General features: G+C 40.7%; 1 long non-coding RNA gene across 1 annotated transcript; it reads right to left on the reverse strand.

Annotated features, from left to right (window-relative positions):
* Positions 1–1,340: 1,340 nt before the first annotated feature.
* On the reverse strand, positions 1,341–24,419 carry LOC104589570 (uncharacterized). The gene is made up of 5 exons (XR_733979.3): positions 23,914–24,419; positions 23,577–23,744; positions 2,813–2,912; positions 2,658–2,722; positions 1,341–2,565 (listed from the first exon to the last, which is right to left on the reverse strand). It is a non-coding gene; the product is annotated as an uncharacterized LOC104589570 (long non-coding RNA).
* Between the last annotated feature and the right edge of the window lie 375 nt (positions 24,420–24,794).

Below are 24,794 nucleotides of genomic sequence, written 5' to 3' on the forward strand. Positions count from 1 at the left end.
ATAAAAGAAGCCCATAGTTCGGGCTACTATGCATTACAACTATGGACACAAGCGAAGACAATGAAACTATAAATGATTACTGGTTGAAACCTTACTTTGATTAGCTCTGTGTTTCTGAAATCACACGAATATATGTACATGTTTTATGAATAAATCTACATTGTTTTACAGGATTCTTTATTAGTCACTCTTTTGATCTACGATAAAGTCTAGAATTCTAATTACGTTGAAGCTGTCTTACTTTTCCCCCTTCAATTAAGATTACATACATTTGTACACTATGAAAGTAGCAAAATGAATGGTACAATCAGATTTACTTGCTTACACACATATCTTGTTCATGATTATACAATCGGATCTTGCAACCCTAGGGCATAGACAAGCCCTGGTAACCCCAGGCACAGTTAAAGCCCTGACAACCCCAGGCACAGATAAATCCCTAACAACCCTAGGCACAGATAATGCCTTAGTAACCCCAGGCACTGACAAGCCCTAACAACTCCAGGCACAGACAAAGCCCTGGTAACCCCAGGCACAAACAAAGCCCTGGTAACCCAGGCATAGACAAGCCCTGGCAACTCTAGGCACAGACGAAGCCTTGGTAACCTCAGGCACATACACACCTCCATGAAACTATTGGGGGGCTCCATTGATAGGAAGTATGACCCCTACCATATCCACAAACGAAGATACTCTATTTAATAGTAATAAATCCCCATCCCAGCACCAACAATGACACTCCACTTACATCCCCAAAATTTGGTTGCGATAAACCGAGTGTGCATGGCACAACTCATGAAGGACCTCACTCTTTTAAGATACGACAACACAGTCCTAGAAAGGATAATAAGATACGACAACCCATTTCCCCACGGTAGCCACAAGTCCATTTCAAGACATGGGCAAGTCTCACACTTTGCCTCTTATGCTTAGTGATCTTTTCATGCCTAATAACATTCTAACATAGGCACAATCCCCTAATTAACTACTTCGCATAAGGTTATTGGGGTCAACCCCCCTGATCGCGCCTCGGGGGTCAAACTCACAGCGTTCGTACCCCTGACGAATTGCAATAAGGCGACAATATGCCCGTACCCAATCACAGGAAAACCAAACGGAGGACTCGTCAACCAACACCTTCTGTCACACCGTTCCGTACAGGGGTCACCAAAGGCAATGTGTTGCGAATAGGTCTTTTATCGTTATTTGGGACACAATCTATGCCAACCAACGTGACAATATCTCACAAAAGCATCACTTAACTACCCAACGCATTGCGACATAGTATACTAAACTCGTGCCATGATATGTATAAACACACAGTGCGATTAATCTGAAACTTTTTTTTTTTTTGATATTGTCCAAAATAGGAAGTTTCTTTACATTACATAAATATTATGATTACAAAATTGCCAAATTAAAATCAAAATTGCCACACATGCACATTACATCGTAGAAGACCCCAGAATAGCCCATTACAATTCAGCACAATCAATGGTCACTTGGCCCACTCTTCGCGTATTGCAGATATACTCTCTAATACATGGTTAGTCTCTTCAAATTTCTTTAGATTATCCAACTCCACCTCACAATCTACTAAGATTTGCTTCTACTGCGTCCACTCATCCTCAAGGTTCTTAAGCTTATCCGCGACTCTAATAATGCTCGCTTTGACTACCTTCCAACATTGATGAGTGTCCTTCATTGAACGAAACAAATCAGATTGCGGTATGTCCCAACCAGCCTTCCAGAAGGCATGGTTTAATGTGACAACATGCTCTTCAATCTATGTCCTGAAGAAACCCATTGATGTAAAACCTCAGCAAGCCTCTAGCCAGGAAGCGAAGTCAGACCATGATATCTCCTCCGCCGGATGGGTCATCACCTGGTTCATCAGCATGGCAATGGTGTTTAACGCAGGGCTTAAGACCTCAGGATGCAGTATCCCCTTTGGCAGCCACCCAACGCGTATAGCAGTTGACACAAACTTTGCCACTATATTGGAAATATTGTAGTGAACACCCTTGCAATCACCCTGAACCACAACTGAGTTTATAACCGGGAAGTGAAGAGTCGGGATGTCATGATTATTGCATTATTCAAGGAGCTCCCACTATATCTGAACCAATTCCTCTTTACAAGTAAGCTCCTTGGGGGGGAAGACAATCCCAAGCTCTGCGACAATGGGGTCCTTAGGCTCAACAGTTGGATCAACCTCAAGCCTCACGTTAGTTTCTCCAGACTGGTCATGCATGTCTCCAGGGGAACCACCCATTACGATGGCAGATTCTAGCTCAATCGGAGCTTTACGCTTTGCAATCACAGGGGCTTCAACATCAGTAGTGATGGAAGTAGGAGATTTTGTACAACGTGTTGCCGATTCCACAGCCGGTTGATCAGCTTGATGCACCCCCTGCACAATAGCATCAGGGACGTTGTTGTCACCCTCAACGTCCTCAACAACTTCATAACTGGGACTAGGGGCTGCAGTGACCTTAGCTCCTTAGCCAAACGCTTGAAGAAAGGTGTGTCTAGCACCCCGGGGGGATACTCAAAGAAGGTTACCTACGATACAGTCATATACCAACAATCAGTCATAATGGCTCTGGCCGTGTGCCAAATAGTAAAAGAATAACGAAGAAAACAACATGACTTACCTTTGACCCGGCTCACCAACCCCCACAACACCTTTGCTGGACTGTGCCTCTTCGCAATCCACCTGCTTTAAAACAAAAGACTATTCAACCGTTAATCACCATTGTAAGCAATAAGCAGAACATTGTAACATAAACATAAGTGCTAAGTTACTCACCAAATCTATCCTATCAGGAGTTAGTTGGAACTCTCGTTGACTGCTCAGAGGGAACTACTGGAACTTCCATGTCCAGTTGGGCTCCATCACTCTCCACAGCCTATAAGAAGGATAGGCAAAAAGTGTTAGTTCAACCACATAGCAATAATACAACTCAGAAAGGAAAAGAGCACAATAGCAATAGTCATATACGGAATCATCATCCTCAGAACCCTATTTTGGGTGGGGAGGGGGGGGGGGCGCCATCTTCTTCTTACGACTGCTCGAAAATCTGATACAGGTGATTTTCCTAGCAGATGCTGTCACAACCAATTGCGCTGGCCCCACTACCGGTGAAGCTTCCCTTTCTGGAGGAGGTACTATAGATTCCTAGTCAACCTCCACTTGACGCCCCTGGGCCCGTGATGAAGCCTCGCCCGAGCCAATAGATACAAACCTCGACAGATTTGAATGAAGGGCCCTTGCTGTCCTTCGCTTCTTCACAAAAAGAGGGCAAACAGACTCCTCTTCCCCCAAAACAAGCCCTCTTCGGCTACGCTTGGCACCTCTCTTGACCTATGAGTGTAATGAAGTTGGAGACGACCTCCCGCCCAAGTTAGCAGCATACCCCTCAGGGGGTGCCAACACAAGGTGGAGGTGGGGGTTCACCCATATCAGCTCCTGAAAACCCCCAAAAATAGCGCAAAGATACACCAACCAAAGCGACTAGCACCCCTGAGCCCTGAAATATCCTACCATGGGAAGCCCCGACATGCCAGGAAAGGCGAGCTCATGATGCCAAGTCCAGAACACGTCCTCCCTTGAAGCCCTCAAAAACTAGGCACCCATATCGTCGTACCCAAATTGATGCAACACCCGATCAGGATGGTGTGCAACCAATTGTGTTTTGCCAGTGCGGTCAAGATAGGCCACTACACTAGGCTAGGCACCAACTGGGCCATACTAGCAAAGGGCGTCCCGATGTCCACAACACAATGTTGATCACCACCCTCTGGAATGAACATGCCAATATAGAATGGCATAGCATGCGGAATGACTCGAACATAGGACCGCCAAGTAAACCCATCGAGTGAAAGTCTGACATCGATGTCGCTTATATTGAACTCCTTGTGCCTGTCAGCCTGAAGCCAACATTTCCTGCGGTAGACATTGAACACCTTCTCCTCAAACGCGTCCCCTACCAATGTTGCCACAACAATGCGCATAGGAGAGAGCTCACGAGGTGTGACACTAAGACTGAAACGCTCGCACAAATACATCCACAGAAAAGGGGTGCAAATATAACTGACGTGGCATTTGCAATTTGGATCCATCATCTGGTGAACAGTATCATCCAGTTGTTCGTACAAGTATCCCAAAAACATAGATGCCAGAGGCAATTGGTGACCACTGGCAGCCAAAACGGCAAGAGGAACCAAAACTGTGCGCAACCCATAATTAGGGAGACCCAGGAAAAGAAACTAGGATGCCACATATAAAATATAGGTGGCAAGGTGGCATTGACTATCCGGTCCATGAACCGTCATGTCTCTCCCACCATGACATTCAAACCTATACTCCATCCATTGTTCCAGTGACAATTTACCCTGAGCAGAAGTTCTGTCTATTCGAGCTTTAAACGAAGAGACCTCCGCAAGAAGCTGGTTGCAGAGCTCCCTAAGATTATGGGGGATGGTCTCGATATGCTAGAGATGACGAGCAGAGACAAAACCCTCAATGGGCAATGCCAACAATGCATCCACGTCCTCCATGGTGATTGTGAACTCTCCAAATGCGCCAACAAATGTATGATTACAACAACACCAATGCTCCAATAGAGGCTTGACATACTTTACACCTTCCCGACCCCTAAGCCCGGTATAGCAGTCCACAAAACGAACAAGATCGACATCCTGTAGCTTCCTACAATACATAGGGTTTTCAAGAACAAACCGCGTCTAGGCACTGTAATTGGTCAGGGACTTCAAATTGTTAGCCCTTGGCTCTTGGCACTTGTAGGACATCGATGGGTTTGAGGGGCCACAAAGACACATTAAATCCGTGGCGTCGATGACATCAAACGAGCTACCTTTACCCCTATACACCGACATTGGGGGCCAAAACCCTTTCCCCCATCGACAGCCGCCACTACCTCCCTCTCCATTAGAAGTTCTGCAGTATTGACTTGCCTAACAAAATCAAGGAAGGGGCACTCAATCATCTTCCCCAGCTTCTTCACAGTCTTCTTCTCCTTCTAACTAGGAGCCATGACGAACAAACACTAGGAAAAGCAACACACGAAGCAAGGAGGAGAAAGTTTTTTTTTTTTTTTTTTTCCAGAAAGCAACCTAGGGCACAAAATACCTTGCAAAGACAGCCATAAGTGATAAAGAGAGAACATATGTGTGTTCCCCTCACACTATTATTATAACTGTCCAACATGTGCGGAACGCCGAATGGCACCGGAGAGGGTGAACAAGCGCTAGTACAAAACCCAAAATGATGTGTAGAAGAGATAACCATGGTAATTTACAAGAAACACCCTTTAAAAGTGGGACAAGATGGTGCATTTGTTCAAACCTAGTGCCATGTGTACTGCCGCCACTTTAATCATCAGGCCATGAAAAATCTCATACGAGCGGTTAGGTCCTATTAATTACCGCTTAATTAACGAAAATCCAGCTAATTATGCCCGCCACGCTAGCACTACCCAATAATCACCCCAACCTCATTGACGGCCTCGAACCGTAAAAAAAATAGGGTTTTTCGATTGAACGGCCTATGAGCCGCCCTGCAAGGGGGGCCCTACCCCTACCTAGCCACTAATAACGTAAACTCCCCCCTTTCCTACCAGTTAGAGAGGGACTAACGACAAAACTGGTACATCCAAAGTAGCTAGGGAGGCTGAAGCTTACAGATGGAAAATGTTAAAGGGGCTACAATATAAACAAGTCCACCCACTGGTAGAAACATCGCTCAATTTGCGATAAAGGTCACCACGCCCTTGGTATCACATGGTTATAACCGAATTCAACAGGCTTCATGGTTCTTTGCGATCAAGTCTTAAGATACAAAATAACGCAAACAACAATAAATTAATTACACAGGAAAATGGTAGTAGAAATCAAATATAGAATTTCATTTAGTACAAACTAGACATGTACAAATCTCATAAAGCAGCCCACTCCTCCCTTATTGACACTATATTTTCCAGCAGTGACCTTCGAGCCTCAAACAACTTCAATTCTCCCATCTCTGCTTCATACTCTGCTACCAACTCGCGCTGATGAGCGCATTCAGCCATGGGGACCTCCAATTTCTTGGTAGCCTTAGTGAGTTTCGCTTTGGCTACCTCGATACAAAAACACACATCCCTCAAAGACCTGCCAAAAACTAGCGGCGACTCCCCAAGACCCGCCTTCCAAAACATGTGCTCTAGCAAGACGACATGCTCCTCAATACGCCCCACACGTAAACCAATAGCAACAAAATAGTCACAAGTCTCCAACCATTGCGCAAGTATGAACCATGATAGCTGATCGATAAGGAGATTCATGATATCATGCATCATCGTTGCAAGCGTATTTAAAGCCATACTGACAACGATAGACAAAAGCTCGAAGGGAGGTAACCAACCACCTTGAACTGTTGCCACTACGAATTTTGCCATAGACTTTGTCACCGAAAACTTGTCATTCTAATGGACGCCCTGGACAAGAACACAATCCACAACCTTGTACCCCAAAGGAGCTATGTTGTTCTTGTTACAATACTTCACAAGCAGCCCACAGACAAACACAAGCTCTGAATTGTTTGATAGTCTTGTAAGAGAGGATTCTTCTGGAGACGATGTTGTGGATCCAACAGCTTTGGCAACATCCATCATGCGGGGGACATCAAGAACCCCAACCTCGTCATGTTTCCTTTGTTGATCGAGAGCCATCGTTGAAAGCACGAACAGAGGAGGAATTGACAAACGTACACTAAAATGCAGTAGATGTAACAAGCAGACAAGAGCAAGTGGGCAAGACGAAAACTAATGATGCATATTGCCTTTTTTTAAAGCAAAACTCACCCCGCAGGGAGAAGAATTACAACCAAGTAGCGAGGAAGCCCAACCGGCATGCCTAGATGAAACATTACACAAAAGCGATTGGAAATAATCCACAAATGCACATTCCGAAAAGTGAGACACAATGATGCATTAATTGCAAACATAATGCGGCATTCGTTGCCACTATCTAGCTACAGAACATCCAAATGATGCACATGACATTCATTATACTACAACAAATGAGATAAATAATGATCAAAGCCGTAGCATGGTCATCACCCAACTTTTATTTGAATGCCCATTAATGGCAAATGATGACAACAGATAATTCACCTACCATCAACCAACACCATGCAATAAACACAAACACTTATACTATTAGGAAGGAGCACCTATGATAACTCTGTATTTTGATGCCTTAAGGGCATCATTTCAAAAGTATTTTTGGCCTTAGAATAGTAAAAATGTGCCATTTTCCTATTTAAATTCAATATTGTGACCTCTAAGGGTCACAGTGCAAATCCTAGGGAAAACTAGGGAAGTTTCAGGGCTGAAATGCAGATTTTGGGAAGCTGGTGTGAATTCCAACTAAGAGAGGGGGTGTTTCTGTGAAAAACTAAGCACAGGAGGGCGCTTTCTATCTGCCAAACCCAGATAGGCGCCCCTCCTATTGTATTAGCATACTCCCCTCTCCTTAGCAAACCCTAGTGCGCCTCGCCACTCATTCTTTTCACCTCTAACAAATCGTAACTACCCTAGGCTATCAAATCTCCACCCTCCACTCTCTCTAACCTCTAATCTCAACCCTCCAAGCCTTAACAGCCCCTCGTACCCTTAGGTCTCTCCCTATATAGCATCCTAGCCTTACACCTCACTCAAACCTCAACCAATCACCTTAGGGTGGCACATCGCACCAACTAATCACATTTCTCCAGCTCTAGGCGCTTAAATATGCTCCCTCCATTCCGAGCGCCCAAATCTCAGCCCTACATAATATTGAGTGCCCCGTCCTCCTCTTTTAGCCTTAGGATCTCCTTAGAACAATCCTAACCATCCATTCTCAACCCTAGGGCACCCATATTTCTGCAAAAACCCAATTGCTACCCCTCTCCTCTCTAATCCCAGTTTTGTCCACCATTTTCTATGGAAAGGACCCAAGGGGCCCTTGAGAAGGGGTTGGTTAAGTCATCCAGTTCACAAGGCTAAGGTTTCTTGAGGAGTTCAAGGGTTGTAGAAGGGAAGGACGACCAGATCTTGTCAGGAGGGGTTCCTGCAAGCAGTCCAGCCAATCTACAACTACTGCCATTGGATTTGATCAACTATCCCTTTCGTTTTCTTTATTTTCTTTTATGTTATTTTTATTCTAACAATCTTTTAGATTTAATTTCTGTGGATTGGATTCTGCCCCCAAGTAAGACGTAAGGCTGTTCTTGAGAAGTTCAAGGGTAGAGGAAGAGGAAAACACCCAAGCAAGAGGAGGGGTTCCTGCTTACAGTTCACCTAGTCACTACTATCACCTCTGGATTTGGATTCCAACCAGTTTCCCATAGTTTTAGATTTTTTTTTACGTATGTTTTTATTTTTCGTTCTTTAATTTCTAGTTTTTATTTTATTTCTGCAATTTATTTTTATCAAATTTAATTTTTGTCTTCCTTTTTGCAGATCTAAAATTCAGCCAAGTAAGACAGAAGGCCCAACTCGAGGAGTTCGAGGGTTAAAGGATAGATTTGGAGACTACTACCTCTGACCGAGTTGCATATTTTTTATTTAGTTTTTTTGTTAATTATTTATTTTTCTGCAATTTCTACTTTCAACATTGTTATAATTTTATTTTAATGGATTTGATTTCAGTTAATTAAACTTTGTATTTCTGCAATCTCAAGTCTTGTTATTTTCTCTGGATTGAAGTACGTAACAATTTTTCCCTCACTTCCCTATGGATACGACCCCTTTCTCACTACTAACTGCGTTTTGTAGTTATTTTGAGAATTAAAAAATTTATAAATATTGAAACTGGTGTTCCAAAGTGGTTAACGATACGCTTTCGGACACACCAACCTACCAAGGTGATTCACAATGCGTTTTGTCAATTTCCTTCCTGTCAACGGTAAGGGGGCTGTAATGCACAAATACAACATAGCATTGACCATCGATAGGAGGCAAATTGCCAAAAGATAGGGGCGGCTGAACTATAGAACACAAGAAACTGCCATTACAAAGCCAAAGCTATATAACAAGAAAATTACCAGACCAAACATTGCATAGCCCTGCGATATGGAAGAACAAATTGCTTCCCGATAAGCTTCCACTTATCGATAAGTTGGGGGGGGGGGCTAATGTAGGTACATAGTGCTCGCTTAACCCCTCAAAGAACATCAAACATCAAGATTAGTACCACAAAGATGTGTACGAACGACCCACAATCAATCCCCATGTTGCGATGAACCCGCAACACACCATCAGCCCTATGATGAACTCACGACGTAAATTGCAATAAGCCCATGGCCCACCAGGCCTACTCGATACCCAAACTAAGGAAAACCTCGATCGAACCCATCCAAGAACCTTAAGCCTACTCGAGCGTGCGATAAACCCACATCCACCAATGTTTATGATAAACTGACGACATAAACCTACTCGCGAACCAGACTGATGGAAACTCGGGCCGAGCCTGTGGTGAGGCACACATGGAACGCATATCATCAAATGATGCTGTGAGACGCCACATAGGGTTAACTTGATGCCGCCCGCCAAATGGTAACGTCATCAAAGGCCACGCCAATTAAATAAAGTGCACGAAAGGAAGTAACACACGTGAGCAATGAGGGATCTCGGGGAAAAGAAAAGCCGATCCTCGAGAGAATCCTCATGAAAATGTGGTGAAACCCTAGTAGCGTACTTTATAACTGACAGTAAATCAAATATTTCCTTTCCCGATACGCCACAAATGCCTTTATCTCCTACCTTTTTAGATCTTGTGATCTCTCCCATAAATAGAGATCCTCCTTGTATTAGAATTCTTCTGATCTTAAGCACTTATCACCCAATACCCCCGAATACACCCCATCTCTCCTATTCCCGTATCCTTAGAGAGACTCCCTATTTTTCCCTACTCACGAGACCTTTCTCCGTCTTTCAAAGAGACTACTCCCTAACCAAGCCTTACCTCGCCTACACAAGTAAAAGTGAGAGGAGTGAACTGAAAGACCAACTTATTATAATTCCTAATAGTTTTTGGTCAAAAACCAAGTAACGATCAAATTTTAGCCCTTGAGAATTTCTGTAAACAGAAATGCTTAACGATCAAATTTTAGCTATATTAGGCTCGAGCTTGGCTTGTTTATTAATCAAGCTTGTGAATTGGGCTCGAGCTTGACTTAAAACTTGATTGAACGGATGCCTGTGATGAATCCAAAACCCATCACATGATTGCGATGAGTTCATCGCAGATTCGCAATTGCGAGGAACTCATACCCAAGGACAGGTTGCGATGTACTTCGGCTAACACGAATCTGCGATAAAGCTAAAACATGCGTGGGTTTGTAAGGAATCCCAGACACACGGATTTGTGATGAACCCGAGACCTTTACAAAACCACAAAATCATGGTATATTGGGAATAAATGCCAGTTACGCGTGCATTTTTAAATCATGCATACGGGTCCAATAAAAGTACGCCTGCCAAACAATGATGTCACCCACGCCATGTCAGCATAATAAGGTCATATACGGAGAATAATCCGAAAGGGACAAGATTCTCCAATAATTAGGGCTGTTCATGAGTCGGTTTACTGAGGTTTTTCCAACCGACCCGACCTGATTGGGTTACCTTAACTTGAAACCGAAACCGACCTGGTCAGTTTGAGTCGGGTTGGGTTGGTTTCGATTCTAAGTTCAACCATGCCCCCCATGTGCCTGTGTGGTGCAAGTTTGGATTGTCAGTTTGAGAAATTATTCTCGATAGAAGTGAAGACGACAAAAAGAAGACAAATTGATAAGCATCTGAGATTAGAGATTAGTTTCACCACGAAAACTGAAATCATGAATTTCAAACATTATATCAACTTGTATGCACTGCACAAAGGATTATGAACAACTAAACAAAGTATACAATAACATGCTTTTTTAGCTAAGTCGGTTCGATTCGGGTCGGTTTTGTTTTCACACAAGAAAACTGAAACCGACTCGAACCATCAGTTTATGATGTTTTACAACCCGAAACCGATCGGGGTTAAAGATAATCCGACCAACTCAGGTTGGGTCGGTCCGGGTTAGTCGGGTTGGGCCTTGTTATGAACAACCCTACCAATAATGATCCCTTAATTGTCAAACAAAAGGAAATATCTTCTTTTCTAACATAATGAACCTTTTTTCTAAGAGGAAAAAACTTTTTGGATAACCTAAACTTTCTCTCTATATGGGGAGAACAATTCTTCCCTAGAGACAAGATAATCATAACTCTGAACTAAGATTTCTCACAATGGGATTCTCCCTTTTCTCTTTATCTCTCTTTTCCACCTCCTCTCTCATTTCCGCCACCGTCTTCGAACCTTCGGAGACTAACCGACTGCCAAGAGTCTACGATGATTACATTAGAATCTCTAGTTACGTCTCCGATCTCCGGGTAGATGGCACCTCATCTTTCATCAATCACCCTTTTTGCAGTGAGACTTTGGTGTTCGGTTCATCGATCTCGTCCAATTGTTGAACTCTGCATGAAGGTTACGGATCGCAGAACTCACCGACCGGGAGCCTCACAATCGGAGTCTCTTTGTGTGGCCATATTCGGCAGCCCTACCCTATCACTGACACCAGGAAGGCGGACCCTGGACCCTTTTTTATTCTTCAAGCATCGAACCTTAGAAGCCGATCCACCCAACTATTTATCGTTTTTCTCTCTATTTGCTTTTCCCTGTTCCCCTGCCAATTCCAGTTTCTTCGATTCCGTCCTTATGCAGTGGAACGACAACCATCTCCTGCATCTGTTGGATCTCTGTTCGATAAATGTATCGGTATTGCTTTTTTTACCTGTCTTTGCGAGTCTCCGGAGTTGCGAGTTGATTCCGATCACTGGTTCTCTCGCCTCCATCTTTATCGTTGGCTCACTCATCAGCGCTGCTGCCGATTGAGGTCTTCCCACTCCCAACCTCCCCTGTTTGGAATTCGTCTGCCGAGGAACCTGTTGCTAGTGCCTGGTAGATTGAAGCCCAACTGAGAATAACCACTGTCTGATCGGATTGGAGTCCCTTACAACATCAATCGTCTGAAGCCGGGTACATCGCATCTACCGTCCGAGCAATCAGATGATTCAGTGGCGCCAAAACTCTATCCGAGGCAATCGTAGGAGGCTACGTCAAAGCGTCGATCATTACCTCATTCTGGTGTGAACCAAAAGATGGTGGAGAAACCAAAGACAACAAAAGAAGGCACCGTTTCACCGGAAGATTTTCGTTGAATCCCGTACACAGGTATTCTCTCCCCTCTTGATTTAAATACATGCTATAGGTTCGGTTATGAAGAAGAGACGCTTTTTTACGCAACCACAGGACGTTGCGGGAAAGCCCATCGGGCGAAGAAGAAGATAGGAGATGGGTCGGTGCTGACCCGTTTGCGCTAATGCCAAACAGGTCGGCCTCAACCCGCCTCAAAGAAAAAAAAAAAAAAACAACAACAATTAAGTAGCCGTGTCATACACGGTTTCCAATCTCGCCATGACATGCATGGTCGCCATTAATAATTGCTGCTTACTTGACATTAGCAATATTAAAATATATAAACTAAATCATCTTTTAACCAATCACGATACAGTTATGGGGCTTTAAATAAATCTGAATGGTAAATGATTCAAAATAATTGTTTTAAATTAGAATCCTGCCATATTAGGTAATTCTAACATTGATTATTTTACGACTCCGATGGGAAAATATTTAAGTTATAATTCACACGACAAATATTAAATTATTAAACCTCAATTTTGGTCGGAGGACCATTCTTATTTAGAAAGTTATACTTTATTCAATCAACCTTTTTTTGGAAATTAATGCAATAACACAAAATATGGTAATTTGGTGACATAGCCACTCATCCTTAGAATTCAGAAGGAAAGATGGGGCGTTAATTATTAGAAATCAATATGAAAATATAAAATACATAATAATAAAAAAAGGAATACAACAGCAAATGAATAAATAAACAGAAGAAACGTATCCCCATAGGTTATCCGAACCCTAGCTGACTATGGCTTTACCATTAATTCAGTGTTTTGTATAGAGCTTAAATTTGTTAATATTGGCAAAATAATACGCGCATGCATCTTAAACCTATTTTTAAAGTTTGGTTTATCTCATCAAGCTAAGTCCAAAAAAATAATAAACAAAAATAAAATTAAAATTAAAAGAAATAAATAAATAATAGATAATAAAAAGGTAAAAAATAATAAAGTAACGATTTGTCTCTTACATTTAACTACTGATTTATTAGTTCCATAAGAAATTAAGTGGCCAATATTCAGTTTTCCCTTTGTGTTGATTGACTGTCATTATTAATGATTGCTAGGATTATTCACGTTGCTAGGAATCCATCAACTAGGTCATCGAATAATTTTCATTACTGTCATTGATTAGTACTTTGTATTTTCGCTGTTTTGGTGAACATTTGATTCATTAGTGGATTACATTTCAGCCTTTTTTATGCCTTTTGTTCTCATGCAGTTCTCATCTTTTAGTTATACACATGTCATCTCAATTATGCTTTTCTAATTAAATTATGTATTCAATTTCTCTTCAAATTATTTTGAGGTGAGAATTTGCCCATAGTGTCTACCCAAAACCACACATGATTTGAAAACATGCTTTGTCATTTTAACAAAATTTGTATTATTTTTTTTCCTTCTTTTTTTCCTTCCAAAATCATCCCCAAAACACACTATTTTATCATGGTGTATCTGTCACATAGTTATTTTCAAAATGTACTTTTAATATTGACTCTTAAAATATACTATTTGGTTTTAAAGTTGCATCTTACCGTATTTATCGAGAATATGTTTTCAAATAAGACCCTTTTTTACTCCGCAGTGAAGATATGACTTTAAATCGATTTGTGAATTTTGAAATGAATTTTAATCAAGCGGTTACCCATTCATCACATATCTTGCGATTCGCTAACACGCTTCTTGCAGCATTACATAAAAATCTTGATCAGCAGCACAACCCATTCATTGTAGGCTTGGTTTACTAGGCCCGGGCACTGCCTCCAGGCTGACACCTTGGTTGTATTAAGCCCTGTACACCCCGGGCACCTCAGCAATAAGCCCCGACACCCCAAGCATCTCTACAAAGCCCTGGACACCCCAGGCACCTTAGCAATAAGCCCCGACACCCCAAGCATCTCTACAAAGCCCTGGACACCCCATGAACCTTAGCAATAAGCCCCGACACCCTAGGCATTTCTACAAAGCCCTAGACACCCTAGGCACCTCAACAATAAGCCCTGACACCCCAGGCATCTCTACAAAGTCCTAGACACCCCGGGCATCTCAGCAATAAGCCCCCCAGGCACAAACAAAGCCCTAGCAATCCCAGGCACAGACAAAGCCCTGGCAACCCTAAGCATAGTGAAAGCCCTAGCAACCCTAGGCACAGACAAAGCTCTAGCAGCCCCAGGCACAGAGAAAGCCTTGACAACCCCAAGCACAGACAAAGCCCTAACAACCCCAGGCACAGACAAAGCCCTGGCAACCCCAGGCAAAGTGAAAGCCCTAGCAACCCTAGGCACAGACAAAGCTCTAGCAGCCCCAAGCACAAAGAAAGCCCTGACAACCCCAGGCATAGACAAGCCCTAGCAACCCCAAGCATAGAGAAAGCCCTGACAACCCCAGGCACAGACAAGTCCTAGCAACCCCGGGCACAGATAAGCCCTGGCAACCCCAGGCATAGATAAAGCCCCGATAACCATTGGGGGAATCCATTGATAGGAAATATGACCCCTACCACAATAAAATCTAGGAAGACAAACTTCACCCGTCCAATATTAGCAATAACACTCCACTTGCAAACAACGCTCAACCCTCCCAAGGCTTGGTCGCGATAGACTGAGTGCCCACTACACAGCTCATGAAGGGCCCCACCCCTCTAAGGTATGGAAAAATGTAGTCCTAGAAAGGCTAACAAAACTGCATCAGTGTTCCTTCACCCACAAAAGGCACAAGTTCATTTCTAGGCGTCAACGCACATCCCATACTTCAACTCTTTTGCTTGGTGTTCTCGCGCACCTGACAATGTTTCAAAACAGGCGCAACCCTCTTACTTAGTTACTTAAGTCATATAAGATTATTTGAGTCAACTTCTCCTGATTGCGCCTCAGAAGACAAATCCACACTAATCATCTCCTTTAATGAATTGCGATAAAATCACAACATACTTGCACTCGATCACGATGAAACCCAACAGAGGGCTCGTTAGCCAAAACTTACTAATGCAACCCTTTCATGCGATGATCACAAGCACAAAAAGTAACATGCTACAAACAAGTTTTCCCTTATATTTGCACTACGATCAAATTTCAACTGTATCGTCTATCAAGGGCCCCTAGAGACTTCAGACACAATAAATGTTGCAATACTAAGCAACTCCCTCCTTTACACACTCTACTATACCATCCATTTACATCACCTTTCATACGACATAGTCGCATCACCAATGCTGCAATAAGGCTTCCTATGCCCTAACAACCCCAGGCATAACCAAACATCGGAAATCCAAGGCACCGCCAAAGCCCTGGCAACCCCAGGCTCAACCATACCTGCATGTAACCATTGGGGGGTTTGTCGATAGCAAGTACGATTCCTACTCATTTTATAAAACAAATACTCTGTCTAACTACGATGAGCTAAGGGAAGACAAACTCCACCAGTCTCGCACATCTAACAACAATTCTTTTCTAAAGAACAACCCTAATTCCAACCATCGCTACATCACTCCCACATGAAGGTTCAAGTTTCCCTCTTATACGCTAACCAGAATCTTACTCTGAAAGGCAACAAAGGTTTGATACTCATAATCAACCTTTGGGGTATTCACTTCCCAAATAGGGTTGCGATGAAACCCTAACTTTTGCTAACTATTTATATTTATATTGGTCAAACTCCAACTATATCACCCGTGGAGGGCCCCTGTCAACCTCAGACACGACAACGTTGTGATATCGGGATAACTCCTCTCTATGAACACATTAAATATGTACTCATTTTACATAACTTTATCGCACATAATGGTACCTCGTATATTGGAATAGCACTGCTCGATCTGCGATAAAGTTCATTATGTCTGTGCCAATTACAATAGAGTCCAATGGGCTCTCAACCTAGAAATAGTTAATCCTATCACCTTGACGTTTCCTACAAACCCACAAAGCACTTTTCAATATTAGCGAACGCCCACAACTTTATTTCTCAACAACGTTTAACACTTGTGCTGAGCCTCCAAACTAAGGAACACGCATGATTTCTTTTTATTAGTTTGCAATTAATTGTTGATTACACTCGTAATGATGTTTGATTGCAATTAACTCTTATAATACTTACGAAAAGTACTTATTTGTGATGGAGCGCACAAAGCGACCAACTTTAAATGATTTGATTTCCGCTCAACATTTGCAAACCATGACAAAAATTCACAACCACGCGACTTTCTCGATAGAAGACATTCTATCAACATAACAGGGGGGCTACGCCCACCAATAGTCAAGGGGGCCAAAAATCCAAAAACACCACCCGGCCATTGCCATGAAAAAAGCAATACATATTGCAATCCCATATGCTCCCTCACTATCCCCCTCCCCTATCAATGGCCATGGGGGGCTAAAACATGGAAACTCAGCACTAGCTTGCCTGTTGTTAGGAAGGAGCACCACACATAGTAATTCCCAATGTCTTTTACTAATTTCCTTCTTGTCAACGGTCAAGGGGGCTGACATTCTATCAACGATAGAAGACATTTTATCAAGATAATAGGGGGGCTGCGCCCACCAAAGTAGCAATGAGATCAACCCTAACCACTCCCTCCCTTCCTACCAATAGTCAAGGGGGCCAAAAATCCAAAAACACCACCTGGCCATTGCCACGATAAAAGCAATACATATTGCAATCCCATATGTTCCCTCACTATCCCCCTCCCCTGTCAATGGCCATGGGGGGCTAAAACATAGAAACTCAGCACTAGCTTGCCCGTTGTTAGGAAGGAGCACCACACACAGTAATTCCCAATGTCTTTTACTAATTTCCTCCTGTCAACGGTTAGGGGGGTTGAAACACACAAATAAGGCGTAGATTGACCATTGACAAGAAGAAAATCACCAAAAGACAAGGGGCTAAACCATGGAATGTAGGGAGTCCCCATTGCAGACACAAGACGCATCCCGCTTACACAAAATCACAAAATAGGGCAAATTCCAAAACCCAACGCATGCAAACCAACTCACCTCAAGATCTAAAAACAAATACGAAGGCAAGTGTTTATCGATAAGCTCCCACTTACCGATAACCAGGGGTGCTAATGTAGGTACATGGTAGTCACTAAGACCATCAGAGTACAGAAGGTGTCAAACCAACACTACACGGATGCCTATGATGAATCCAAAACCCATCGCACAATTGCGATGAGTTCATCGCAGATCCGTGATTGTGAGGAACTCATACTCGGGACAAGTCGCGATGAATTTTGGCTAGCACAAATCTGTGATAAAGCTAAGACACACATGAGTTTGCAAGGAACCCCGAACACACGGATTTGCGAACCCAGACATGCATCAAACTGCGATAAACTCGACACCTTTACAAAACCACAGAATCACGGTATATCGGGAATAAATGTCGGTTATGCGTGCATCTTTAAATCACACATGCGGGCCCAATAAAAGTACACCTGCCAAATGATGACATCACCCACGCCACGTCAGAATAATAGGGTCGTATACGGAGAAGAATCCAGAAGGGACAAGATTCTCCAATAATGATCCCTTAATAATCAAACAAAAGGAAATATCTTCTTTCCTAAGAATGATCGTCTTTCCTAACAGGAAAGAACTTCTTCCTATATAACCTTAACGTCCTCTCTATAAAAGGGGGAGAACAATTCTTCCATGGATACAAGATAATCATAACTCTGACCTAGGGTTTCTCATAATGGGATTCTCCCTTCTCTCTCTCTTTCCTCTCTTTATCTCTCTTCTCCACATCCTCTCTCATTCTCATTGCCATCTCCGGACCTTCGGAAACTGACTATCTGCCAGGAGTTTACGATGATTACATTACTATTTTCAAAATGGAAAAGTATTCCCTAAGTTATCTAACAATAGGACATCACTGCTAAGTATGAATGGAAAAGGAGATAAGTTCTTTGACAAATCGTGCAATCTCTTTTTTGATGTTAAAATGCCCTTATGAACACTAAGATTTTGAAATAAGGAATGCCAAATGCAAAACGGTCCGCGATTATGGTGGTGGTGAGTTAAAAGTTATAGACAATGATGGAGGACTCGGTGGTGGATTTTGTTGTAGAACAATGGGGTTGGAGGGGATGAAGGTAGTTGGATTAGCTTAAACGATTAATGGGAAGCAACTTTGCTTTAATTAGGCTTCACAAATAATCGTTCACCATTGAGGTTTAGTCCAAGTTTTCTTTTGAGAAGGCAAATATAGAGGGATTGGAAGGATTTTTCTGACTAGAGAATAAGTTGATGCTAAGAAGCTAAATGCTCACCTTCTTGAATACATCAAGGTGATGTTGCAAAAAGAAACACAGGAAGAGAGATTCCGATTATCATGTGCATATCATGGGTGGAAAGTCTTCCTATTAGCTTAATAAATTATGAATTAATAAAAGGGTAAAATATAAAAACCCCTCCCCTTAGGTTTATGTCAATCATAAAAACCTCCATTAAAGTTTTATTTTAATAAAAACATCCCCTATAGTTTTGAAAAATCCTGCAATTACCTCCCTTCCATCATTATCTCAGTTCATTATCAAGAAAAAAAATTATTGTCTCCATGATACACATTGAAGTTACAAAATTGTCCTTACTATTTGTTATAAAATATTTTAATATAATCAAAATGCCAGATTTGTCCTTTTAGACTTCACTCAATCATAACGAGTTTACAAAATTAAATTAGTTTGCTCTTTAATTTGACATTGGGAATTTTTTTTAATTAAAAATTAAAAGTTTTTGTGGAGTATTTTGGTAAATCTCCATCTGAATTAATAGGCATAAGGGTAAAATTGGGTATTTTCAAAAAAATCAATGCATTAGGCCAATGTTTTCTGGTTGGGACAATGATGGAAGGGAGGTAACTACAGTATTTTTCATAACTACATGGGAGATTTTTATTAAAATGAAACTTTAGGGGAGGTTTTTATGATTATTAAAAACTTAAGGGAGGTTTTAATATTTTACCCTTAATAAAAAAACTTTAGGTAGTTGTATTAGCTTAAATGATTAATGGGAGGAAACTTTGCTTTAATCAGGCTTAACAAGTCATCGTTCACCTTTGAGGTTTAGTCCAAGTTTTCTTTTGAGAAGGAAAATATAGAGGGATTAGAAGGATTGTTATGACTAGAGAATAAGTTGATGCTAAGAAGCTAAATGCTCAACATCTTGAATACATCATGGGAGGAAACTTTGCTTTAATCAGGCTTAACAAATCATCGTTCACCATTGAGGTTTAGTCCAAGTTATATTTAGAGAAGGAAAATATAGAGGGATTAGAAAGATTGTTATGACTAGAGAATAAGTTGATGCTAAGAAGCTAAATGCTCAACATCTTGAATACATCATGGTGATGTTGCAAAAAGAAACATAGGAAGAGAGACTCCGATTATCATGTGCATATCATGGGTGGAAAGTCTTCCTATTAGCTTAATAAATTATGAATTGATAAAAGGGTAAAATATAATAACCCCTCCCCTTATGTTTCTGTCAATCATAAAAACATCGCTTAAAGTTTTATTTTAACAAAAACATCCCCTATAGTTTTGAAAAATTCTGTAATTACCTCCCTTCCATCATTATCTCAGTTCATTATCAAGAAAAAAATATTATTGTCTCCATGATAGAGACATTGAAGTTACAAAATTGTCCTTACTATCTGTTATAAAATATTTTAGTATAATCAAAATGCCAGATTTGTCCTTTTAGACTTCACTCAATCATAACGAGTTTACAAAATTAAATTAGTCTACTCTTTAATTTGACCTAGGAATTTTTTTTAGTTAAAAATTAAAAGTTTTTTTTGAAGTATTTTGCCAAATCTCCATTTGAATTGATAGGTATAAGGATAGAATTTAGTATTTTCAAAAAAATTAATGCATTAGGCCAATGTGTTCTAGCTGGGACAATGACGGAAGGGAGGCAACTACTGTATTTTTCAAAATTACATGGGAGATTTTTATTAAAATGAAACTTTAGGGGAGCTTTTTTTTATTGTTAGAAACCTCAGGGGAGGTTTTAATTTTTTACCCTTAATAAAAAAGACTAAGGTTCTATTGTAGGAAACCATTCCCTTACTATCACCTAGACTAAACAAAAACCATACCTATGACATAGGTGGTGTGGAAAACATTCTTGGAATATATAGATGATTCATTAAATAAGGGGCCTTCAGCTTTTGCTCACTCCACTAGTTCAATGTTTGATTTTTTCTATTATGAATGAAGTTTTTTTTGGCATAACCTATTGACTAAAGAACTTCATGAAACTTTTAAAGTGACATTTGGGTAATGGCTTAAAAACAATATTTAGGCAAGAACATAGTTGTCAAAGCATCGCCTAGGTGCCCTTGGCTACGAGCCTCACCCAAATTCCTTGACTTTTAGCAACTAGGTGCCCTTCTAGGCAACTAGGCACTCGCCTAGGCGACAAAAATGACAAGGCAGGTGCCTTTTATAATATCATTTATATTGTTTTATCTTATTAATGTATGCCTTAAAATATTTTATTATATGCTATATATATGAATTGTACCTTGTTTTAATGTTTTGTTATTGAAATTTAAAAGATCAAAGGATTTTGATGAGAGAAAAGAAAGAATAACATTATAAAGAGTTTTTTCTATTCTCTCTCTAATTAAATAAAACAAAAACTCCATCCTTGTTTTCTCTATTTAACTTTCCATGTTGAATTTATCATATAAAGTTAATAACCTTATTTAGCTACTACCAGCTAATTGATATGAAATTGCTCTTTTAAATACTTTATAGTTGTAATATTTTTGAAAATAATGAAATTAGTATATGTAAAAGATTTTTATCTTTTAGATGAGATATTTGCCACATTTTTAGAGGAAATTTAGTTCTTATTAAAGAGATTTGCCATTTTTTCAATTAATATACATGTTGAATCATATATAAAACTAGGGAACTAGCAAAAAGTTAGTTTTTTATATTATATATTTTTTATCACATAGGCAAAGCCTAGGCGCCCCCCTAGATGACTAGGCACCCCAGTGTCACCAAGAATAGCCTAGGCGCCTTGACAACTATGAGGAAGAAACTTTGATTAAGGATAAGTTGTGGCTTAAGAGGTGGATTGACATGGGATTGATTAAGTCATGTGATGTTTTAAGCACAACTTTAATTATTAGAGGTAAAACCTTGGTTGGTAATAAGGTTACAAAAGAAAATGGTAAGAGTAGAGGTAGTACTTTGACCAAAGATTAGATTGTAGTAAATGATAGTTGCAAAGACTTGCCAAATAGTGCCATAGATCAAAATTGGAGGATGATCGATTGAGTTGGGCCTCATTCTCCACAGCCCATCACTCAATTTCCACTCCTATGCCATCTCTTGAGTTCACAATCTCTAATTCCCAAACCCAAAATGGTAATTTGATTCCCCTTCGAGTGTGGTCCAGGTTTTGCAAGTCTTTGTTTTGCATTTTGTTTTAAGTGTGGAACTCTTTTCCTAATGCAAATGGTTTAATTTCAAGAGTGGGTTTTGTTGGTGCTATGTGTTTGTTTTGATAATAATAGACTCATTAAGAGTACTAATAGTTTAAAAAGTAATGTCGGCAGCCATAGAGAAACGATTCTTAGTTTAGCTCAAAATAGTTGAAGAAACAACCATTAATCTAAGGCAAGAAAGTGCAGTTGGTTCATATGATGAATTGATGAACCTGCTAGAAAGAATATGGCTACTAAGAAGAAGAAAAAAGACAACATGCTCCAAACTCTTAATTTGTTTTTACCTTCTTAGAACTTGATGTAACCAGTTGCAAGAATACAATATATGGGCTTTACTAAGACCTACCCTAGTTTTAACAATGGATAAGCTTAGAAAATGTTTTAGGCTCTTATCATATTCAAAATTGGGCTAAATTGTGAAAATTCTAAATTTGGAGTTGATTCCCAATCCCTAGGAATTGATTACTAAAGTTTTCTAAGGTTGGATGCAGTCAGTAGTAGACTACCAGGAAGCAGTCAGGAACTGGTAGTCGACTACCCTAGAGCAATAATTAACTACCTATGAGGTGATTCAGTTCTTTGAGCGAAGAAAAGTTTCTCACAATAGTAGACTACCAAGAAGCAGCCAAGAACCAATAGTCGACTACCCAGAGCAATAATAAACTACCTATGATAGCAGTGTCGGTAGAATAAGCGGTCGACAACTACCTACGCTACTAGGAAGCAGTCAGGAAATAGTAGTCAAATACCCCAAAGCAATAATCAACTACCTATGGTAGCAGTGTCTGGGTAGAATAAGCAGTCGACTACTACACGAAGAAAAGTTTCTCACATGATTTGTTTTCAATTCTTTGAGCACCAAAGACTCTTTCCTCTTTGGGAAATGTTTGAAACATGTTAAAAAATCACCTTTAGAGCTTTCCAATAGAGCATTAATCAACCTCTGATGGTCCAGTAACAGTAAATAACGACCATATTGTTTTGGCTATAAAATCTAAGAAGAAAAATAAAAGGAGGGTAACCATGCAAGATTCGAAGGATTTAGCAAAAAAAAAAAAAAAAAAAAAAACTAGAGGGAAATATGAGCCAACAAGAAGAGTGACCGTTTCCCTTGAGATGGAAAGAGAAAAGCCCCATTCAATAAAATCTAAGAAGAAGAAATAAAGGGAGGGTAACCATGCAAGATTCGAAAGATTTAGCAAAAAAACTAGAGGGAAATATGAGCCAACAAGAAGAGTGACCTTTTAAGTTTTCCTTGAGATGGAAAGAGAAAAGCCCCATTCAAGCCAGAGTTTTATTTGTATTATCTTGTATGTTGGTTAGTTTCCTTGCAATTGTTTTATCACCCTATTAAGAAGGAATTGTAGTTTCTCGTGCTTGTAATATTATATCCTTGAGAATGTAAAAGTTTTGGATAGGACCTGTAAAACTATCCATTGGCATCGAGTCTTCAAGGTGTGAAAGGTGGAGGCAGGGAATAAGGTTAGGATAACACTTTGTGGTTGTTGGGAAAATACCGGCAGTTTGCTTCATGGCCGATCAGATGGTGTTGCCACCCATCAGAATAGATAATTGGCAGTGATGGGCCTCCCGGTTTTGTATTTGGTAAAACATTTTGGAACTGCTAGTGATTCCATACCATTTAGCCAAGACAAGGCAATTCTGGGTAAGCTGTGTGTGTGTGTGTGAGAGAGAGAGAAAGGGTTAGGCATCCCTCTCTCTGTTCAGTGCAAATGCCAAAATGCCTCTAACCATTCGAAAGGAACAAAATGCCTCTACCTTTGCTTGCAGACCAACCCCCTTGTAGAGGCAAGGGCTTGAACAAAAGGACGAGGGATTGCTCCTTTGCTATCAGAACCCCATCTTCAGACTCGGCTGGCTGGTCAAAAGGAAGAAGAAGCATGTGCCTCTCAGATGTTGGAGAATGCACAAGTTCTCATATTCGAACTTTAATGCAAGGTAGAAAAAAAAAAAGATTAAGCCAGTAGAGAACAACTACAGGTAATAAAATGCAATGAAATAAAAATGAAAATGAATGAAGCAAACTAGAACTACAATCAAAACATTGAGTCGTATTCGAATAGAAACTTGCGAATATGAGGTAATCGATCTTTACCTCTTGTGGCCTGTGGATCAGATTAATAATGTTGCGAGATAGCTTTGGGGGTCAATGTTTTGGGAGATTTTTCTCAGGTAAGGCGTTCCGACTTGACTTTGAGCAAGAGGATGGTGAAGACCAACCACCAATAGTGAGATGTTCTGCAAATAGAGAAATGGAGGAGACAAGGGTTCCTCGTCCTACTCAACCGCCAATCTGGAGAACTCTTCTCCAGGGCTTGACGCGCATACTAGGGAGTAGGATCTGTGAATAGAGTTTTTCCCTTTTCTGAACTTCAGCTCATCTTTCCCTCTCTTTCACTTCAAGGATACATTTCCCATCTCTTCTTTTCACCATTTTCACTCTCAGAACCTTCATTCATCTCTCTCTATTTTTTTTTTTTCATAAAGTATCTCTCTTTTCTTCTCCTCAGTCTCTCTCTTTTCTCTATCTCACTTGAGCCCCATCTCTCTTTATTTCAAATATGAAAGGGACCTTTTCTCATTTCTTTAGCTCCCTTCCCTTCTATCTTTCTTGGGAATGATGCTTTCCATTTATAATGGGAAGAGAGGGAGGTTTCCGTAAGCTTCCAAACTGAAAGGGGGCTATTATTGGTAAGTTAGGATTTGGAGGTTTCATTGGTAAGTTAGGATAATTTGGAGTAAGAGGGGCAGTTTGGTAATTTTGGGGTTTTAAGGGGCAGGTTTAGAAGAGTACTCAAGTAATTTGGTGAATGAAGGGTATTTTGGTCCTTTTAGCCAATAAGGGTATTTTGGTAATTCCAATCAAGGGTATTTTGGAGATTTGGAAAGAAGGAATATTTTGGTAGTTTGGTTAAGGTTATTTTATGGATTTTAGAAAAAGGGTATTTTGGAATTTGGTCGAGGGTATTTTGGTAA

Source organism: Nelumbo nucifera, chromosome 4 (genome assembly GCF_055504915.1).
Source record: "Nelumbo nucifera cultivar China Antique chromosome 4, China Antique-T2T, whole genome shotgun sequence".
Lineage (NCBI taxonomy): Eukaryota > Viridiplantae > Streptophyta > Magnoliopsida > Proteales > Nelumbonaceae > Nelumbo > Nelumbo nucifera.